Source organism: Ixodes scapularis, unplaced genomic scaffold, assembly GCF_016920785.2.
Source record: "Ixodes scapularis isolate PalLabHiFi unplaced genomic scaffold, ASM1692078v2 PGA_scaffold0__279_contigs__length_252992795, whole genome shotgun sequence".
Lineage (NCBI taxonomy): Eukaryota > Metazoa > Arthropoda > Arachnida > Ixodida > Ixodidae > Ixodes > Ixodes scapularis.
The window spans coordinates 15,553,354-15,574,314 of record NW_024609835.1 but is presented as its reverse complement, the minus strand read 5'-3'; the positions used below and the strand labels follow the sequence as shown (position 1 = coordinate 15,574,314).

At 46.3% G+C, this 20,961-nt stretch overlaps 1 pseudogene; it reads right to left on the bottom strand.

The window, feature by feature from the left end:
* Nucleotides 1–20,961, bottom strand: part of LOC121836445 — a 91,121-nt pseudogene that overhangs the window by 30,907 nt on the left and 39,253 nt on the right.

The window sequence follows — 20,961 nt, the reverse complement described above, 5'->3', positions numbered from 1 at the left end:
CGGGAGAGCAGCCGGTGTCTGTGAAATCCGAGTACCGGTCGATCGACCGGTACTCGGATTTCACAGACACCGGCTGCTCTCCCGAGTTAAGACGAGCCGGCGCTCGAGCATGGTGGCTCGTCGGAGTTGGCATGCCCAATACCATTTCGAAGGGGGGAAAGACGAAGCGGTGCGATATGGCTTACGAATTCGCAGCTGCAACTTAGGAAACCAGAACTTCCCCCAAATTTTTTTTTTTTTTGCCGCACGAGCGATGTCGCAATTGCGAAATCGCAACTAAAATCGCACCATGTGAATCAGGCTTAAAGGGAAGCTTAAGCGGTTCTGTATTTGAGTAGAAACACTTAAATCGTCTCCGTTTGACCTCCAGGGTCAAGAATATCAGGATTGTTTTCCAATTTGGTGCACGCGGGCTGCAGAAAATCCTTTCCAATGTACCGCAGAAGGTCCTCTTCCCCGGAGCGTGAAGTCATAAAGGGATTTTCGGGAATCATCGCTCTGGCGCATCTTCAGTGCACATCAAAGCTATGCACGCGCATTGTTTCTATTTTCAGAAATGTTAGAAAGAGACGTTGCCACGGGTGTCAGTGCGGCGAAATATACCTGGCAAGCTTGCAGTTGCACGCGCTGCCCACACGAGCGACACGCTCTTGGTGGCCGAGAGGTCATTTTATGACGTAACGACAGGTCACAGTCTTTTCGTCGTTTCTCGCATATAGTTACATCTTCGGGTAAAACGACCGTGATATTTAAATTCACGGGATAAAAATACAAAACAATTCACCTTTTCGTTTTTTTTTTTTTTCAATAATTTTCTCAGCTTACCTTTAAGTGTTGCTTCATCTGGCCCAAGACACTCTCCAGTGTGGTTTCTGGAAGTAATGGTCGGCGTAGCCACCTTTCCTGTTTCGCACAATTGCCAACACCAGAAACGTCCGCAGTAAAAAAAAACATTGCTTCCGTGTAAACGAGAAAAAGCTTACTCGAATCACCACGGACGGCTTGCCTGAAGTAAGATGACCCTTTGAGAGACCGCCGAATAAGGTATCTCGGACGAAAGATTGAAAAACGAGAACGAGAGAAAGAAAGACCACCTGTGCTTCGGCGCTTAAACACCCGCAGAGGAAGTGGCAAATACGCCGAAACCCCGGGGGTCTGGCGCACGTCATTTCGAGCGGAAACATAAACATTCAGCCATAAACAATTGCTTTCTATTATGTATACCTGTAGCAAAAATTGTAAGCTCTTCTCTCTTCTCTATATTTATATATTTTTTGGGGGGGAAGGGGGGGGGGGGGAATGGGGGGGGGGGGCGGAAGGGGGTTTAATATACATGTAACTATTCTGCCGCAGTGAGATCTGAGATACTTTCTGCAGAAATGTGTGGATGGAGGCAGGGCTGCCCGAAGCGTGTTGATTTACGGAGCAGTATTCGTACGGAGAGACGCTGTTCGCTGTAGGAACGCGGTTCACCGGCGCCTTCCCAGAGAACACAGGGGCCGCCTTTCTGCGCTGCGTCAAACGGAGCGGCCGAGGCCCGAATTTATGGACCAGACGCGCCGAGGGCTGCAGCTTTGAATTCGCCTTCTCCCTTTGAACCGGGCTCAGAGGTACGGCCAAGGAGAGAGGTCCAAACCGGAGGGTACCCACCCGGCGGGCCCCTGGGGCAAAACAATTCCAAATGAGCAGGCTGCTCGGTGTCAACTCGGCGTAGCTTCATGCGCTGTAGTAGGGACGTAGCGAAACTGCAGAAGTTGGGGTTCGACTAGGTTTTACATGTTTCAACTTTCTAATTCAAAGTTCTGCTAAAAGTTTGACATAAGTTCAGCTAGGACGCGCGTAAATTAGCTGACGTCGAGGGGTAGGGTGCGTTATTTTCACGAACGCACTAAATAATTAAGTGTTAAAATGTCCACTTCTATATTGTGAAAACGTTGGGAAGAATTCGCTAAAATTCTTGAAACACGATATTCTGTAAATAATATTCCCCCACAATTAGAAATGTTTCGTTGAAGTCGGGCAACACTTTCTAACAAATTGAACATCTCCAATGTTTCTTGAACGTTTTGAAGGTTCTACAAAGCGGGCGAACCTCGAAATTCGAACATCAGATGGGACACGCTCACGCAGAAACGCAAGTTTTCCCAAATTTGTTTCTTTTGTTGGGACAAAGGCCGTGTAGAGTAGGTGGCAAATGCATCTTTTGGTTTTGTCGCTGTGTTTGTGTGCGAGGGTCTATCGAATAAGGTGTCAGGAGACTACCCAATCAATCTTTTGCTACAGATGTCACGTACATTTTAGTAAAGCCAAAACATTCAACTGATCGAGACTCAAACCGAAACCTCTGCACGGAGGCTCGGAGGTGAGAGTTGCCGGAAGTCACGTGGCTATCGCTCCGTCCCAGATTCTCTCGTTCCTCCGCTTCTCGGGCGTGTTAGGCAGACGACGACGACGACGAAGTTCCGTGCACCGTTTGACGTACGGTAGTTTCGCACTTATATCCTTTATGCTCCATGTTCTACGCTTGATGGTCGATTGGCCGGTACCACGAGCGACAGTTCTGAAGTAGCTGCCGCACGTCCATCGCAACGTTAGTCTGTCGTGCGCCGCCATCGCGTCGTCCAGCCCGCGGTACGTCGCCATATTGGGAATGACGTAGTCTTGTACTTCCTGTGATCTGTGCAACAATTTTTTTTTCGATCAACGTCTTCACAGTTTTGTGGAAGTCACAAAAACTGGGGTTCATAATCTTTTATATTTTTATATTGAATGCGTGCTTAGATGACCCACGGCTTTGAATATATTTGGCACGCATTAGTTTGAACGGCACGCGACCATAGAAAAACGAGTGAGCGCGCCTGGAACGGGACAATTATCGGCAGGCGCCTTTGTAACGGCAAGAATACGAAATTCGAGCTGCAAATTGCATTCTGGGTAGTTGGGCCCTCTCATAGGTCATATTCATACAAAAACATCGGCATGCATAAGTACCCTGTCAGTGTCCCTTTAAAGTTTATGCAAGTTTGGCGGGCGAGGGTAAGGCCACTCGCTGGTAAATCTATAGGCAAAGCCCAGATTCGTATTTAATTAATTATTTTTTTCAGGTAAAATGAGGACGTAAAAAAAGCTGCGTTTTTCTCTTTAAAATAATAAACTATCATTAGCAATAGCCCAACTTCAGCTGAGTACGTAGCCCTAGAACTTGAAATAAAATACCGAAGCTAAAAAAAAATAGTTATCATTGGCAATAGCTCAACTTTACCTGAATGTAGCCTTTGTAGTTGTAAGAAAATACCAAAGCTCCAAAACTTAAGGTTCGGGAATGAACACTGATCTGCTAAAACCTTATTCTGTCTAAGTTAATACAACGTTATACAACAGAACCAGGCGCAGTGGCCCTTTTTGGATGCGGTCTCTCTTAGATGACTCCACCGCTACCGACTCCATGTCGTCGTCTCCCTCTGTGTTCAGATCTGCTAATTAACGGCGACAACTATAAGTTAATGTGAAAAACGCCGATATGTCTGAGGGGTTCATGAAAACGTTGCACTCAAGTAGCGAGGTAATTTAATTGGACGGGGATCTGTTGAAATAGGATGGGGGGAGGGGGGGGGGGGGAGGGAGGTCAATAAGAACAACACTTGCATTTCAGACTTTACCAGCGGGGAACTTCGGTTTCGCCATAAGCTCAGCCCCAATATTAATTCGTCGTTGTAGGCGATCGTGCGCTCTTCACAATGTCCTTGACCTTCGTCTGGCTTCTTTTCCCAGCCGTGCTCCCCACTCTGTCCAAACAAGCTTCTTAGAATAAACGTCTCCAGCAAACCTCCAACATCCTCCTCCAACATCCTCCTCCAAACACTGAGCCCCAGCCCTCGCCCCGCTGTCGCCATCGCCTAAACAACGCGAGCACTGTATCTTTCTCTCCAACTCGGGGTTACTAGAGGAAGAAAGAGAGCGAGAGAGAGATAGGGACCATCGAATAAACGCTCCCATCTTGAGCAACCCGTGGCTTTCGAGTCTGATATTGAACGGTGCCCCAGCTGCTACTGTATAGTGACTCGCAAATACTGCCCGAATAGGGGGGGGGGGGGGGTATAGACAAGGGCGATAATGTGTAAACGTTCTCCGAAAAAAAAAAAAAGAACATATTTAACACTATTGTACGCCCTTTGAGCGGTCAAGAAGAATAAAATTAAAATATGTTCTCATAACTTAAATAATTAGACGTGCAGCCTGGCACAAGGACAAGGAGAGGTTTAGATATGGTGTTTCCTGATCAGCTTGTCTGCATAGTTTCGCTTCCTTGGAAACATGTTACTCGCTGCTGTTCACGAGAGGTAACAAAATACTTGCTTCGCCACATAAAAAAGAAAAACGATTAAGGAGTAACGCGTTACTATTAATTATTCACGTGTGACGCGTAATTGATAACGAGGCACGCACCCCTTGTACATCGGAGCCTCTAAGAATTAACGAAACAAGGCCTGGGACTCGCCTGTGTCGACCGGAAAGAATAAATAAGGCGCGCCCGTACTTGAGGGAAGAAGAAGAAGAGGTTCATTTAGAAAGACAGAGGTCGCTCCATGCAGTTTGCATTAACCGGTTTCTCTGTGCTGGGGAAGGGGAATAGGGGATGCCAAAGAAGGGCAAGAAGATGAACGTAATAAAAACACGGCGTCGATAGCAGCGGCAGCCGAAAGGGACCTGGTGTTCCTTTGGGCTGTCGGGTCACAATCGTCCACAATTTTCAGTCGGGCCACAATTGTCCGAGACTGGGTAGAATCGGAAGACGAGGGGGAGCTTCAAGTTCCTCGAACACTTCCAGGAACTTCAGAAACGTCAGGAATTTGATTACAACAAGCACGTCCGTCGGAGCAAGAAAAAAAAGAAAATGCTTCTCATATCGAAGAAAGCTCCACAGGATTTGCTGGAAAGAATAGTCAGGAAATGTCCCTTGCTGCGTTTAATTCCTCCGAAGAATAAAATTTTGCTTCCCGGATGGGAATTGAAAGAGAGTCCTCTAAAAACGTTTCCTTGTTAGAAATCAAATATTGTATTTATAGACTATTATGTTTTTGTAGAATGCAGGTAAATCCTATCAGAAACAAAATTATGTTAAAAAATATAAGGGAAAAAAGCTCACCTGGTGTCGGAAATGGCTGGTTTAAATAACTCAAAATGGAAATGGCAAATGGTTTAAATAACTCAAAACTGTGAGATGTGCTATTACTCAAAACGTGTGCGACGATATTCTCATATAGCATTGATGTGTAAATGCTTCGAAAACTTTGAGTAGACATGCACGAAGATAAATATTAGTATTAAATTTATGAGATAAGGACATTCGTGTTTTGAAATGCCTCTTCCGGTGTACCCTTCTTCAAACTAAAACTATCGCTCTTTGTGAAACTTTATGAGAGCAAATATTAAATTATAAACATGCTGGCTGTGATTTGTTAAATTAACAAACTAGAAAATATGTACACAGGTTGTGGTTTATATACAACAAATATGGTACGTTAAGCTCTTCTTGGGCATTATTACGACCACCAAATGTGCTCGCGCCGAGAAAAAATGTGTGCCTATAAATTAATCGAAGATTTTATTTTCTTATGTACAGACAAAACTCCACACATCGAACACATCATGTTTTCAGGTCAACTAAACAGAGGACCTCGACACGCATGTTTGTTTAATAAAGATCCAAGTTAGACTGGGCACATTCAAATATTTCGTTTAATTCTAATATCCATTCTTGATATTTAAAAGAAAAAAAAAACATTCCTGCATATTAACGAAGTTTCAAACGTATTGTTCTTTGGCATTCATATTGGGTGTTCACATTGTTTAATCTCTTGTATTTATCTTGCCCTCTTTTATGTACACGTTCACAGTACGTGCCCATTTACTGGGAAACAGCCTCATCACTCATCTGCACAAAATCATATTTTGTAGATAAGCCCGTTTGTCGACGGAAAGTGTAGAGCCACGCCCACGTATAGCCCACTTCCAGAAAACCAAAGCACCTGGCCATGTACTGTTTTAGAGCCAGCGCCACCCTTTTGGCATAGCGCGCGAAACATGAACTGGTGTATACCAACATACACCTATAGCTGTAAATCGGAAAAGCTCTATCCTTCGCCTAACCTGAACATGGAGAGATTGCAAAGGCTACAAGTGCGAGAGAGTAGCTTTGACTGGTGCTCCCGCTGCATGAGCGCTCGCGCAGCCGAGGCGCGTTCCAATGCATGGAGCTCGCACTTGTAGCCTTTCCGCTTTGTCCATGTTAAGACGAGGTGAGTGTAACACTCCTCTTAATATTTATTTTCCGATTCTTGTTCAGGAAGCCACTATTCCACGAGAGTAGCCGTCGCTTCTCTAATTTCAGCTAGAAAAACAAGGAAAGTTGTCCGGCCCGGCGGTAATCTAAAACGAAGTTCGCGTCGTCTCTCGCTTCGGGAGATTAGGAGCCATGTGCTCACTGGGGAGCTTTGTGCTCATTCGAGCCCATCCTTAGGAGCGTCGAAGGTCACTCGCAATGCGATGCACATCCGCCTTCAAAGCTGTTCTCAGCCTCTCTTGTAAAACACCAAATGCCATTTTTTAGAGCTCTCTCATTCACACTGGAAGCGGATCCGCGTTCGCAAGGCGGTCGCTAATGCGGTTCGCGATCGAGCCCGTTCAGACACACCGAGAGGCGGTTGGCGGTTTCTCGGCGATCACGCGTGATCCTTTGAGACGTGCGTCTGGCAACCCTGTTTTACAATCCAAAATCCACTTTAATTCAAGATCCCAAGCCAAACTTTTGCTATTTTGGCACTCCGAATATTTTTCTCCGGGATGCTCGCACGCATCACGAGTTCAGGCAGCGAAAAAAGAAGCATGGACCCGCCAAACTCGCCTGTGATTTCCTCGACTTCACCCACAAGCAAAGCCCAGCTAGGCGCACATTGCTGACTTAGAACAGGATGCCCCCGACCTTTTCTTCGAAGTGGACCCTTCCCACATGAATAGCTGACCTTGGTTTCGGGATAGAGCGCCAGTTTTCCCCCCTCGTTGTTGTTCGCTCTTATCATTTTCGAAGTTGTGAGCGGTGGGGCCGTGGTGCGGGGTGATGTGTTCGGTGCTAGCCGGTCGTGGCTTCGTTGGTGGCGGACTCTCCTCTCGTCACTCGCTCGTCGATCGAGTCTACTGTTTGTTTGACATTAAGCTCAAATAAACGCCGTATAGATTACCTCTGCATTGTCTGGTACGTACACTTTATTTCTTGAGTAGGTTCCCTTTATTTATTTTATTAGTAGTAAACGTTACAGGTCGAACTAGCGCAGGTACCCTGCCCCCTCCGTGGTAGTGCGTTGGCTACGCAATCAAGCTCACGACGTCTCTATCGGCCTTCTTGGTGATCATGCACGGTGTCGAAAGCTTTCAATAGCTCACGCGGCTATCCTAGTGAATAGAAAAGCTTACATTTCGGTCGATCAGGGGCGAGTTCCGACGTTCTACAGGCAGAGATTAGCAAGGCAGCGAGCTTGGGCTCTGGCAACGGGAATTAATAAACAAACTCTTACCCGAACCAAATCACCGGTGCGAAGCCCGTTAAAATTACGAGTCAATTCTTTTCGCGGCGGATTCAAGTGACGGACGTGAACATCAAGTTTCTCCGTTGATTTGTCGAAAGTTAAGACTACAGCGCTAGGACTGCCTTGGACGCCTCACCAGCGACAGGTGCCATCTTGTTTCGAAAGTCACTGACGTCACGTCAGCGTCGCGTTGTGATTGGGTGCCGCTTTGCGGTTCGTGAAAGCGGTTGGGAGAAATCGGTCCCGAAGCGGTTGACAAAAACGCGCTCCAACCGCTCGATCCTAGCCGCTTTGCGGTTGAGAACGCGCGGATCCGCTTCGCGAACGTGGATCCGCTTCCAGTGTGAACGCGCCATAAAAGGCGTGCTAATCGCCGGCTGACGGCGCCGTTTAAGCCGAGTACACAAAGTTGATTTGCGTGGCGCCACGTCGAAGTTTTATAGGGGAATACTTCATACCTATTCCTATCCGAGTGCGCACTACCCCAATGATTCATGTCTGCCCTTCGGAAGGCACGGGGAGAGTCAGCATAACGCGTTACTTGTAGCTCGTTCCTTCTTCGGTGATCAAGTAAGTGTCTGCGTTAAATTTTGTTGTGCGGAAAGAAACGAGGAACCCATTTGACGTACATGTAACCAAATAATTTTTTTATTTTTTTTTATTTTAGTTTACGTGCTGCCATTGCCGCGGCAGCTTCCGCAACAGTAATCTTGAGGGGTGTGCGAATATTCGCCATTTTCGAATAACGAATCCAATATTACCCTATTCGATTCGGTAATCGAATCGAATAATAATTTTCGAAAGTTTCGAATACTTCTCGAATAATTTCCGAATAGTCGTTAAGGTGTGGCGCCGCGAAATTCCCTTCACAGGCGTCCCACAACGCGCCGGCAAGACTGCCATACATGCACCCTCTTCTAGAAAATGATTGTCGTCATCGACAGCAGCAGTTCTTCTCTATATGTACGTTGCTGTTGACTCCATTATAAACCACTGTGTTAAGTATAACCCGCATGTAATCGGTTTGCCGAGAGACGAGACAGGCGACGTCGACCCACTTCGCTGTCGCTCGGTCAGTCGCGCGATAAGGCAAGCCGCATGAAGATGGCGTGAGCAAGCGACCAAGGCGATGAGGATGTTTTCTAGAAATCGAAACACCAAACGACACGACGAGCGACAGTGAGAAATATCCGTCACTCGCCGCTGACTCTCGCCGCAGTCGCTCGTCTCGTCGCTCGCTAAATCACTTACATGCGGTTCAGCCTTAAGGGACCGCTTTCGCACGAGACTGCTCGCACGCTTTCGAAAAGCGTGTCGTGGAGACGCTTCAGAACTCGTTGCAACGGTACCGGCGCTCTGTATGAGCGAAGTAGAAGTAGTAGAAGCAGGAAGTTGTACCAAGAGAAAGCGCAGTCTGGAAGTTTTTCGGCCGCTCCCACGCAACCGATTCAAAATACCACGACAGCCGCGTGTGTCAAGTCTTTCCCAACACTTTCCATGGTTGTTCCACTTGTTCAGCGTGTGAAGATAACGTAGAGTGTATATTTAAGCCCCCCCCCCCCCCCCCCCGCGAAAATGTATCACGACAAAACTTACGTTCAGCCGCTAGATTTACCAGGACGTAAGCACGCACGGGAACTATACTCCGTTCACACTTAAAGCTGAGACTGCGGTGGAGGCTATGTCCTCCTTAGACCTGTCATGCTCTTCTCCTTCGTCGCGTCATCACGCTTCCGCCCTTACCCACGCGCAGAATGCCGGGTCAAGGGATAAAAGGGAGGCGGCTGATTGGTTCGGCGGGCACGTACCTCCCACTGCAGTCTCAGCTTCGGGTTGAGCGGAGTATAGTACCTAGATCTCCCTGCGCGACCAGAAGCCGTTCTGCTTGGGGAGTTGAACCAAATTTCCTATCCACCTATAAAAGAGGAGTCCTGCGCCTTTCCCCCCAAAACGTCATGATCAATGCAGCGCCACCAACCTGGCATCAGCATCGCCGCCAGAGCGTCTCGCAGCGTCTCGCAACGAGCGCACGCTTGCACGCTGCGACACAAAGGCGGACCCGTCTGCCGCCTTGCGGTGGCTGTAGTTGATATTCAGCATGTTTACCGCTCGGGGCAGATGGAAGATTTCCTAAAAATGACATCATGCGCAGGCCATGTTTTTAGGTGCTAATGGTTCCACGCTCCACACAATTTTTTTATTGATTCGACATTGTTTTACGCCGTGCCTTTTTAATAACAAAGAACAGAAATTGTTTCACGCAGTTTTTATTAGATTATTTTGCTACATCAATTGCTTATTTGCACTTAGCTTACTGGTTTTGTTTTCTACATTTGTAGGCTAATGCACTCTGCTGCTATGAAAGTGCACCAAAGACGAGTCAAAATGACGACTTCTGCTTCTTTTCATTTCTTGCTTTTATTGTTGGGTGGAAATAATTCAATATTAAGCGTTTGATTGATGGCTCTCGGCTACTTAAAGTTTCTAGATAAGTGACGCACTCCTCCGTGCTTCTTACTATACTTCCTTTCATCTTACGTCCAGACGCAGCCGACGCTACAAGCTGATGGGACCAATCAGACAACGTCTAAAGCGACCATCATAGTGTTCGTCACGTTTTTGTACGTGTTAAACAGAAAAGGCCTGGAGACCTGCGCTTTTAACGCTGCTCGATTGGTCCCATTACCTCGTAGCGCCGACGGGCGCGACGGCGCAGTGTGTTCGAAAGAACGTGGCGAAAATACCATGGGGCAATATTTATGCAGAAGCTCCTTCGAGTACGCGGGAACAGAAACAAAACAAAACAAAAACACTGACCAGTGAGGCTCATGTCGAAGGACTCGGTGTCGATCTTCCTCAAGTCCTGGACAGTCCTCCAGGTAAGCGTGACCAGCTGGTTCTGCGACAGGTCCACGGTCACAAGGTTGGGAGCTCCCATGAACATTTGCGCCGGCAGGACGCGCAGACGGTTGAACGAGAGGTACACGATGGTGAGGTGCGGTAGACGGTCGAAGGCCAGTGGATCCACCTCGGAGATCTCGTTGTACTTGAGGTCAAGCTCCACCAGGGACGACAAGCCGCCGAAGACCCGGGCTTCCAGCCTCTTCAGCTTGTTTCGAAACATGTCGAGCCTGAGGACCCGCGACAGGCCCTTGGAGATGTGCTCGGTGAGGACCTCGATGGAGTTGTCGCTGAGGTCTAGCTCTTTAACCTTGCCCAGGCCCGCGAAGGCGAAGTCCTCTATGACCGTCATCTTGTTCCGCTCCAGGAACAAGTGCGTCAGAGACGGTAGGTGAGACAGGGCTCCCGCGGGCATCTTCTTTAGCTTGTTGTCCGCCAGTTGCAGCTTCTTGAGGCGAGGCAGATGCGAGATGCAGTCCGTCACCAGTTCCGTGATCTCGTTGGAGTCGAGGGACAGCACGGCCAGTTTTGTCAGGTTGTAGAAGGCGTGAGTCCTCAAGACACCCAACTCCGTCTGGGAGAACTTAAGACGCTCCAAGACCGGAGCATGTGGCAGGACGTTGGAAGGAACAAACTTTAAGTGGTGGTCCTCACTGAGCGAACTGAACACGATCGAGACGATGGACGGCTGCTTCGCGAGGGCCTTGAAGACGATGTCGTCTTCGGCGATGTCCTTCACCACGTAGCAGGTCACTTCGGTCGCGTCATTGGTGATATCGTCTGTGTCACAGCGGCAGTATAGCGTTTGATCGATGAGATTGCAGAGATTGGGAACGAGGTTCTCGGTTTCTGAGGCTCGCGCTTGGAATATTGCCGTAAGGAAGATCAGGAAGAGCGTGAGATTCCTAAACCGAAAGAAAAGCGGAGACATTGTGAGTATAAGGTGATTATCGAATAAACTCGATGGGTAAAACTGCGGATACAGTACACTTTAAGGTACCATTTAATTCATGTATGATTCATTGCATAGATTAGTCCCGGGCGCATTATATTCATGTAGTATTTAAGATATAATTCTGCATGCGCTCTCACAAGCCCCTGAGCGTACGCTTCCGTTCAATGCTCTCCAAACAAAAATCATCGGTATTCTTTTAATTGGCTTAACCAAACAGAATGGTAAATGGCACAGTATACACCAACGACCAGTCTCCGTGGCAAGACAAGTTTTGCCGCTGAGACCGCATGACGAATGGCTGAACAACTTTCTCGTTGTGTGAATTAAATAATGGATACCAACAACTGCAGTCGTATTCACCAGGCGTGACTACTCAGCGAGAAACGAACGACTAGGACTGGCAGTATTCCTGGGAGCAAACTTGATCGCCGCAAGGCGGGATATTGCTCAGGAGTAACAAGCGAAAGTGACTGGAAAATAAAGTCACACAGGCGTGTACTCAGGAAATGCCACTGGGTGAACGAAACGCTTATCGCGCAAAACGTCGACATTAATTATAGTAAAAGTAAACTTTACACCTATAGGGCTTTGTTGTATACAGATCTGATTAAAAGGAAAATTGAACATCGAAAGACAACATGACGAAAGCCGGATTGTAAGCGACGTAATGAAGATGGAAGTACTCTTGAATTGCGGCCTCTCTCGTCGTTCAGTGACCTGTTGGGATCATTTTAGCGGCAGCTCTGTCCTCTAGACAAGGCGATATTCAGAACATTAGCACTCTAAGAAATTCCTACGCGTCAACTTACTCGCAAAACGCTCGAAGAGCCAATCTCTGCGATCTACGAAATCAGCTCAACGAATGATGAGGCGGAACATTTGCTTAGAGCTCAAAATGTAGAATACGCTCTGGCGTTACGAGATGCAAGCATGACGCTTTGCATTGCGTAATGCCACAGCGCGGACTTCATTATTATGTCTAAACGGATGTTCCGCCTCATCCTCCGTTGCGCTGATTTCGTAGATGGCAGAGATTGGCTCTTCGAGTATTTTGCCGGTAAGTAAACGCGCAGGCATTTCTTAGGGTGTGTTGCTACATTTCCTACTGGAGTTATCAATTGGCGTTCTGAGACAATATTTGCTTCGTTCAAGATAGCGATTGGCGGTGATGGGAGTCGGACACGGCGCTGAGTCTAGCCACCCACTAAACACAGGCTAAACTAGACCTACTCCTTCACTAAGATTTGTTAGTCACATTCTAAAGGGGGCCCGTTTTCATACTTGCGCTTGCTTAGAACCGAGCTCTTGGGGTCTCTCTCGACAAGAGTGAGCGCTTGCGTTATTCATGAGGTGGCCCTGGAACTACATTTGACTAGAGCGAAGGCATCGTGATATTTGCGAGATCAAATGTACGTGTGTACAGGGGTCTAAAACACGCGGCCCGGGACCTTCTGGGATGCGACTGCGAGCCCCGTCCCTGTCTCAAGTGCTACATGCTCCGGAGTCATAGGTTCATATCGTCGATTTATTTCCGCTCGGTAAGAGGCACCGCTCATATAATGTGTTCACATATCTTTCACTTCTTCATTATCTTTTGGACTAAATATTGCATTCTATAAATATTTGCTTCTCACTCAGCGCTTTCTCAGAAATTAACCGATACAGCAATACCCCTACTTCGCTACAAGCGCGAGCTCCTTACTCGAGGACGCAGCTCGACTGCACCAACTCTTTCTCAGCAGGAGGAACTACCAAAAATCGCCAGGAAAGCAAAAACTGTCGTATGAAGAGATACTTAACATTAAAACGAGCGTGTTGGGAAATATACTTAAACAATCAGAAAGAATAAGCACGAATTCGGGATGAAAACAGACGCACACATACAACAGACGCATACAACAAAGAGTAAGATGCGTCTGTTGTATGTGTGCGTCTGTTATCGTCCCGAATTTGTTTATTCTTTCCGATTGTTGAAGAGATACTGTTTTCCATTCTCGTTGAGTCTAATTGTGCAACAGGGCAACAACAGTATGGTCGGTCTCGTTCTATCAAGAAATACCAGCACATTGACGTTTTCGATTGATTTTGTCGTCACATCAGGTGTTGGCCCAAATTAAAGCAAGTCAAAGTTAGAGATGTCACTGGAAAAAAGGCAAATTTACAAGAAGCAGAGAGCACGAGTTTCCTTCTTTAGAAAACCAGGAAAGGTTCCTGAAACATGAGCCGAAACTACGAACGTGGTACTAGACAACAGAAAGTATAAAACAGAGAAAGGACGAAACACTGTCTGTTTTATACTTTCTGTTATCTAGTACTTCGTACCAACACGCTCGTTAGGAATATAATACGAACGTAGGCTGCGCGGTCTCCATTAGGGTCAAACCTCCCACGGAGCAGTGTCCACGGTTCTTATCGTCCACTCGGTCCTGGCCGCGGGTGCGACTGCAATCAAGAGAAAGATAGAGTGCCTTCTGAACGTCGCCGTGACGACACCGTCACTTCCGTTGCCCTTTCAGTTACAGAGGGTCGCAACCTTCCACTCTAGCGTGCTGAAATGAAAAACTTGATTACATCCTTACCTAGAAATTATGATTGGACAACATAGGTTAAGCTCATTGCTTCCACTAGGGGAATATTCGTGGCTAAGTGGTTGATCAGAAGAGCCATCAATTAACGTGCCCAAGCTCATTTAAACATTTTCGGTCAATGATGTGTCCTTATTCTTTCCAATTAATGACCACACTCTCTACAATAACGGCTCTGGCCTTAAGGCGCTCGGGACACGGGTGGTAAATACCGAGTACTTACAGTACCTCCCGCTACGCTATCACTTTGGTCAATGACGTATTTAGTCGACGGTGACAAGCTCCTCCTTCAACGCCCTTCACCCTTTGCACTTAGTGGAGCAAACGCCGGAGAGGAGGCTATTCCCTCCTCGCCTCGTCTCGCCTCCTCTCAACACTCCTCTCCGGCGTTCGCTCTGTTAAAGGGGGAAAGGGTTAAGAGCATAGCAAGAGGAGCTTGCCCTGGTTTTCTTAACTTCCAACAAGGTATGGTGACGTCTGCTGCATACGTCTGCTGGTGTTTTCATCGCATGGCGTGATAGAGCACACCAAGGAGCTTCTGAAAGGAAAGAGTAAGGTTGACCTTCGGATCCGCCCCTAGCAATTTATTCAAAGAAACTTCAAACTTTTTCGAATCATCTGGTGTCGATGGTCTGCCACTTCGACACAAAATTCCAGTAAGGCCCTATCAAATATTCTGTTCGAACGTAGCAAGAATGAACACGTACCCAAACACATTCCCTGTAAAGTTCAAGAACGATTGAAGTGTTATTTATCTTTGTCGCGCCAGCTTCATTCGCTATCATATGTTCAAATTATTTTTGTATTATATTTTATCGCGGAAAAGTATACTGCACGTAAAGAAGAGTTTCACGATTGTGAAAACAAATTAACATAAATGTGTCTTTCAAACTTCCATCCCTCCACCCGCACGTCCTTCCATATCTCGAGTAAGTTCGTGTTCTACCGCGTCAGCCTCATTTTATTATTTGCAATGAAAACTGTCTTGCCTTTTTAACTTTTCCCGGGGGCCTTGCTGACGGCAGTCAAACGCCGCTTTCGCGGGCATAAATATCGAGGAATGCAGTCTCTACTGACAAGAAGACAGCTTGTTTGAGACGTCATACTGGCTTTGTTCCAAACGTCGTAAAGATTTATCGAACCCCTCTTCGGCGAGCCGGGGCAGTTTTCTAAACCTTCCAAATTTTTCTCCAAGCTGCGCCCCGTACCGTCTTCGCTAAATGAATGAGCGACGCCGTAAATCTTGCCGCGATGAATAGGAGGCGCATCGCGAGATGCGAAGGATGAAGTAAAACTGTTCGTTTAGGGCAGGTACATAAATTAAGCATCGCGCTATAAAGTACACGCTGTAATCTTGTTATACAAGTCAGACGCACAAGCAACTGCTTTCTCATACATTACGACCTTCGCTACGAAGAGGAAGATACTCTCAAAGTTCCCCGCATCTATGACAGCTAAAGCGGCTGCATGTGTGCCTGAAGCTTTTAAGCTTACATAAGAGGCGTCCAAGGTTATTTGGCTCGGCACTAGTGGAGTGTTGTAAATGTTTTCTGCCTGAAAGGTCGATCAGCAAATCTCTCAATCTCTCATCCTTAAATTAAATTATTGATTTTGTATTTCAAAGATATTCCCCCAAAGATTGACCGGTATCTTTTTTTATCACTCATTATTAAAATTTAGTAATAAGGAGTTAGTAGATTGTTCCAGTACCTCCGAAAACGATACCCGATAATAATACTATCCCGTAGCCGTGCTTGTGCACGTGATTAATTTAACTTCTCTGTCTTTTTTTTTTTTTTTTTTTTCGCGGAATTCCGAGGTTTTTTTTGGCCGATGCTGATCGTCTCTACGGCACGGCGCATGATTCCTACCGGAGTCTGGAGGCCAAACATGGAGGTGACAGTCGAGAGCCACCGACGAACGTGAACGCTGCAACGGTACACTTGTTTTAGAGCTCCACGTCGGAGGTGTCTTGTCATGTACATGCCTTGTTTTGAGATCTCTCCTAGAGAGGGGGGGGGGGGGGGGGGGGGGAGTTAGTTTTGTCCTGTGTATAACTGCTCTTGTGATCCTGGCTTCGAATGTCTTTTGCATTTTTTATGCCACTCTTGCGAAATTTGTTCGATAGTGTTTTGCCTTGCGTGTGCTGTTGATTTCGGGATGTCCATGTCTGCTTTGTAATCCGAACCCTTCCATTGGTGCTAAGAAAAAGATTGGTCGCCTAAATGGCCCCCGATTGCTGCTAAACTCACTGATCTCCACCATTGGGGGCTGGATGGCGCATAGCTGCTTTCCCAGCCTGGCGCAAGTGAAGCCACCGGAAGTTCGATGCTTGTCCCGGAAGTCGGGCGTCTGCTGGGTTTCCTAGTACATTCAGTCCATATTTTGGTCCATGCTTTTTTGTGCCTTTAATTGGGTTTAATACTCCCATTGTAAATTAAATCCTGAGAATAAGGCATTTGAGCGTGGGATACACGCACACTTGATCAACTAGAACCTCAAAATTTTCACATCGAATGGCTTCTCAGGAGACTTCGCGGGTCCGCATGTGTTGTTACTCGCAAAAAAAAAAAAAAAAAGACAGAAAAAAATGTTTTTTTTGGAACGACAAAAGAAAACCAAATCCAGCGCCCTGAACGCTGTTTGATCCAGCACTCGGAGGAGTAAAATAGCCTGTCAAGAGCTTACTTCTCGTACAAGCTGCTCACTTCCGGTGGCTTCATACCTGCGTGCTCAATGCGTCATCCAGCCACTATAGTGAATATCAGTGGCTAAACTCAATGTAAGCAGCCGCTAAGCTTTTGATCGTCACTCTGCCTCTAAATGCAAACCTGCACGTCCGACACTCCTCCGGCTGTGGAGTCTTCCGCCCGCTAACTCACAAACTTGTGACCCCTTACTGCCATGGAGGAGTTCGACTCGCCCGCCTCTGTGTGTATGCTTGCTTGTCAAGTTGGGTTGTAGCCGGGCCACCAGCTAGAAGTTTGTGATCGAGGAGGACGCCAGGGGAAGTCGCCAGAGATAGGACTACTTCCCCAAAAGGTTTATTGTCCGATTGTCTAATGTATTGTAAAAGGGCTTTTCTAATCTTCTTCGAATAAACAGATATATTTGTATCAAAGCAATTCAATTAAGTAGAAAGAGAAACCATTCAAGTTTTCTTCGCTGCAATACGGTGCATGGAAAAGGGTGCCTGACGAGTATGAGGTATCGTTATCGGAGTTATCAGAGCGATCTACTAAAGCTCCCTAATGTTATAGTTTATCAAAAAGCGGAGCGTATCATCGAGCACTCGTTTTTCTTCCTTTCTTTGTCAAGAATCTTTGGGATGCAAATTTTAGTACTATAACTCGTGAATATAAAAGAAACACCATAGGGTAGAATTCCCTTGCCTTAGTTTCTATACATGGCATGCCCTTGACGTCATCACTCTGCACTGACGATCATTCTGGATCATTCCTACTTGTCCTTGTTGAGAAAAACAAATGCATTGCTGCGAAACATGTGCTGTGGCATGACAGCGGATATGATGTCATTGCGAGCCATGTATCGTTGCTTCCATCGAGCGAATTTTCGGAAGGGCGGAGATCAGTCGCATTGTCCTGGTCTAAACGAGCGTCGAAGTGCCGTAGTCGCTCACCGAAATCGGCGTCATGCGGGCAGTCATGTTCGACTTGATTACGGCACGGCAGAGGCCATCCCCTGATACAGGGCAACCTTTGCGCCGCATAGGGTGGAAACCAGAGCGAGCAAAGGGAACATATGGTTGCCAAAGAAATATCTGTCAAGATGGGAAAGATGTTGCTCACAAATCAGTCATTATGAGACTGGTTGCAACAGTGCCCTGTCGCTCTAACTTTGTGTCTTTTTTTTATGCCGACAGAATTTTTTTTTATCTAGAACGAAAAACGAGTAAGCTTATTTTTATAGGTTCTCACGTCGACGATCAAAACCAGTATATCATTATTTACACAGAAGTAAAATTAAATTAAAAAGGCCCAGCGCAAATTACGAGATCAATCTATTGAAGGGGCAACTCCGAAAAAAATAGGTTTGACAAAATGTCAAAGAAGTTTTATAAAGACAGCAGATACGTAACGGAACCCCAAAGCCGTACTTTGATCATATAGACACTTCATCAGCGTTCATCGTTGATTTTTAGAAGCAGTTGGTAACTAGCAATGGCATTATGGGTTCACACTATGAATTATCTTGAGGAGCGTGTGTCTCGAACTTACAATTGTTGACGTGGTTCTCTTCACGAGACGCATGCCTTTTCCAACGGCTGCATAGACGTTAAAAATGTAACCAATACGCATGTAATGTCATCAGCATAAAAAGTTGTTATGCGAAGCACGTACAAGTGCGCTGTGCATGCAAACATTTCACATGTACTGTTGTGAAGAGCAGATTACTCAGTCCCATTTTTCTTTCTTTCTTCCTGTCATACATTAGAAAGAAAAGTAAACCCGAAAGATCAGAATTATTACACTGATATAATCACGGTATTTCGATAGTCAAAAACATAAGCAGTGCAAAGTAAAGGGTTTCTTAATCGTGTCAAAGAAAATTCTGAAAATGTTGAACCGCACGTTTCGCAAGACCCAGCCAACCGATAATTAGCTTAGCCCTTTCTTCAGCTTCAGAAGTAGAACCTTAATCGCCTCGAGCGAACAACGCCAAAAATTAATATCAATGGGGAATAATATCTCACAATCGTTGGACGTCGCACCTATACTATTAACTAAGCAATTAGAGGGCTAGCTTCTGAGGTATAATTTTTCTGTATTCTGCATATATATTTTACCCGTAACACGCCATTATAAGGCCTGTGGCTCATTTTGCTAACCGGGTTCAAAATCAGCGCAGACAGCGTAGCCTTCCTCTGCTCGGCTCTGTGCAATGATTTCGGGGTAATCTTTACCTCAGCCTCGTTCCGAGGCCTTCGCTTCCTACGTGCACAAATATCCGTGGGCGTCTACGCGATGTAGCTGAATACTGGAGCAGCGATTTCCGGAGGCGACACCTCCATCACAGCTTAACGATTCGACCGCACACACTCTCCAAGATAGCGATTTCCTGACGCTCATGTGTGCAATTGGTTATACAAAACGTAGTAAAACCGTGGGATTATAAAAAAAACGGTGGGTTGGTTGTGGCCAATATCGGAAGTTGAGAAGATTGTTCTTAGAAAAGGTCGAGTTTGCAAGAATGACGCAGAAATCAGGCTAGTTAACATTTTACACCAATAATATTTGATTTAATATAATTAGAACACGAGAAGCCATTTAGACACAGTCAGTGCAAAGGCGAGCTGGTGGAAGTTTATCACGATGACTTGAACCCGAAACTGGGGTAGGAGGAGGACAACGTTTTACAGTAGTAGAACAAGAAACAGGGTCAGACACGTCTCTATGAAAACGGGCCTCTCCCTGTTTTTTTGTTTTCCATCACCGTAAAATTATTTTTCTCTTTTTGCTCAGTCTTGGGTTAAAGTCATCATGATAAGCTATTGAGCCGTGTGTGGTTATTTCAGTTGCAAAACTTGTTCTTTCTATGGAAGTCTTTCAGCAATGCAAAAGGGAGTAAAATAATACATGGCGATCGAGTGAGCATTTGTTAGCTTCGTGCATTGGTTGCCGCATTTTATACGTCACACTATGACTTTTAGAATATTAGTCATTACTTTGCTGGTTCTACAATGTCCTGCTGCTTCCGTTGTACTGCCTCATCCCTCCACTAATGAGGAAGCATTGGATACTTTTTTTTCATTAAAAGTTGACCTAAGGCTTTGATCAGAATTATTGAAAAGAGGGGGCATGTGATATTCATCAGAATTTTAAGAAATATTTAGTACATGATTTTTGTATCGTGGCCCATTTGTCTAAAGGAAGTAATGTGAACTGGCATTAGTCAGTGTTTCAAGTGCCCCGTCAGTCCAATTTGCACAAATATGTCAACTTTTCTGACTAAAGAAACCGGAAGCCTAATAATTACATATCTCAATTAAATTTTAGACTTCGGTCTTCCTCACGAGCGAGGGAAAGCGGTAACCTAACGGAACATCACTGTGCTGTGGAATCAGTACCGGCCCTACCGCATCATGGCACCTGGGCAAACTCTGGCTGTGGCGCCCTCCCCCCCCCCCCCCCTTTTTTTATACGCCCCTATTTACTAGGTACGACATCGAGTTGTTCGTAAACATGTGAGTTGTGACCCAGCACGAGCGTTTTGCCAAACGAGAGCCGCATTCGAAAAACGAGCCGTGTCCAAAATAAATCCAACAGCTAAAGCGGAATTAAAATGGATGGACGCGGCGGCGCCCCCGTTTTGACAGCGCCCTGGTCGACCGGCCAGGCCGCCCACCCGTATAGCTCCGGCCCCCTGTGCAGCACACAAAGCTCGCACTTGAACTCATCGGACTAGTCGTTCTTGCGATAAAAGACAAATTCCGCAATGGAAAATGGGCGCTGCAAAAGCTACGTGCAGAGCATTAAAACAACAATGGCAGCTGGTCCGATATTGGGCAGGTTTGTTTAGGGGCTATACACAGGACGTCGTATAGGTAGTCGTTGTTTGCAGCGCAGGCTCCAAACTAGCTCCTGCTTTTTGTCTGCCAAGAACATGGATCATGATTGGGTCGCAATGCTCGCTAAACGCGCATAACCCTGCATTCCTCCCAATCAAGTTAGTTGTTCTTTGTGGACGAAAAATGGGCATAGTTCCCAGCACCCGCTGATAACGACTTTCATGGATACGGCGCCCTGTGAATACCTCCGAGAGCTAATTAGCACTAACTTAATTCCGATCTGTCCCACTTTCTACGCGCCTGACTAGATATGCATAACCGTGACAACTTAATGGCAAGAGGTAATGCGTTAATGTAGAGAAAAACGCGGGCAGGTTTCCTCGGTAAACTACAAATGACACCTTCTGG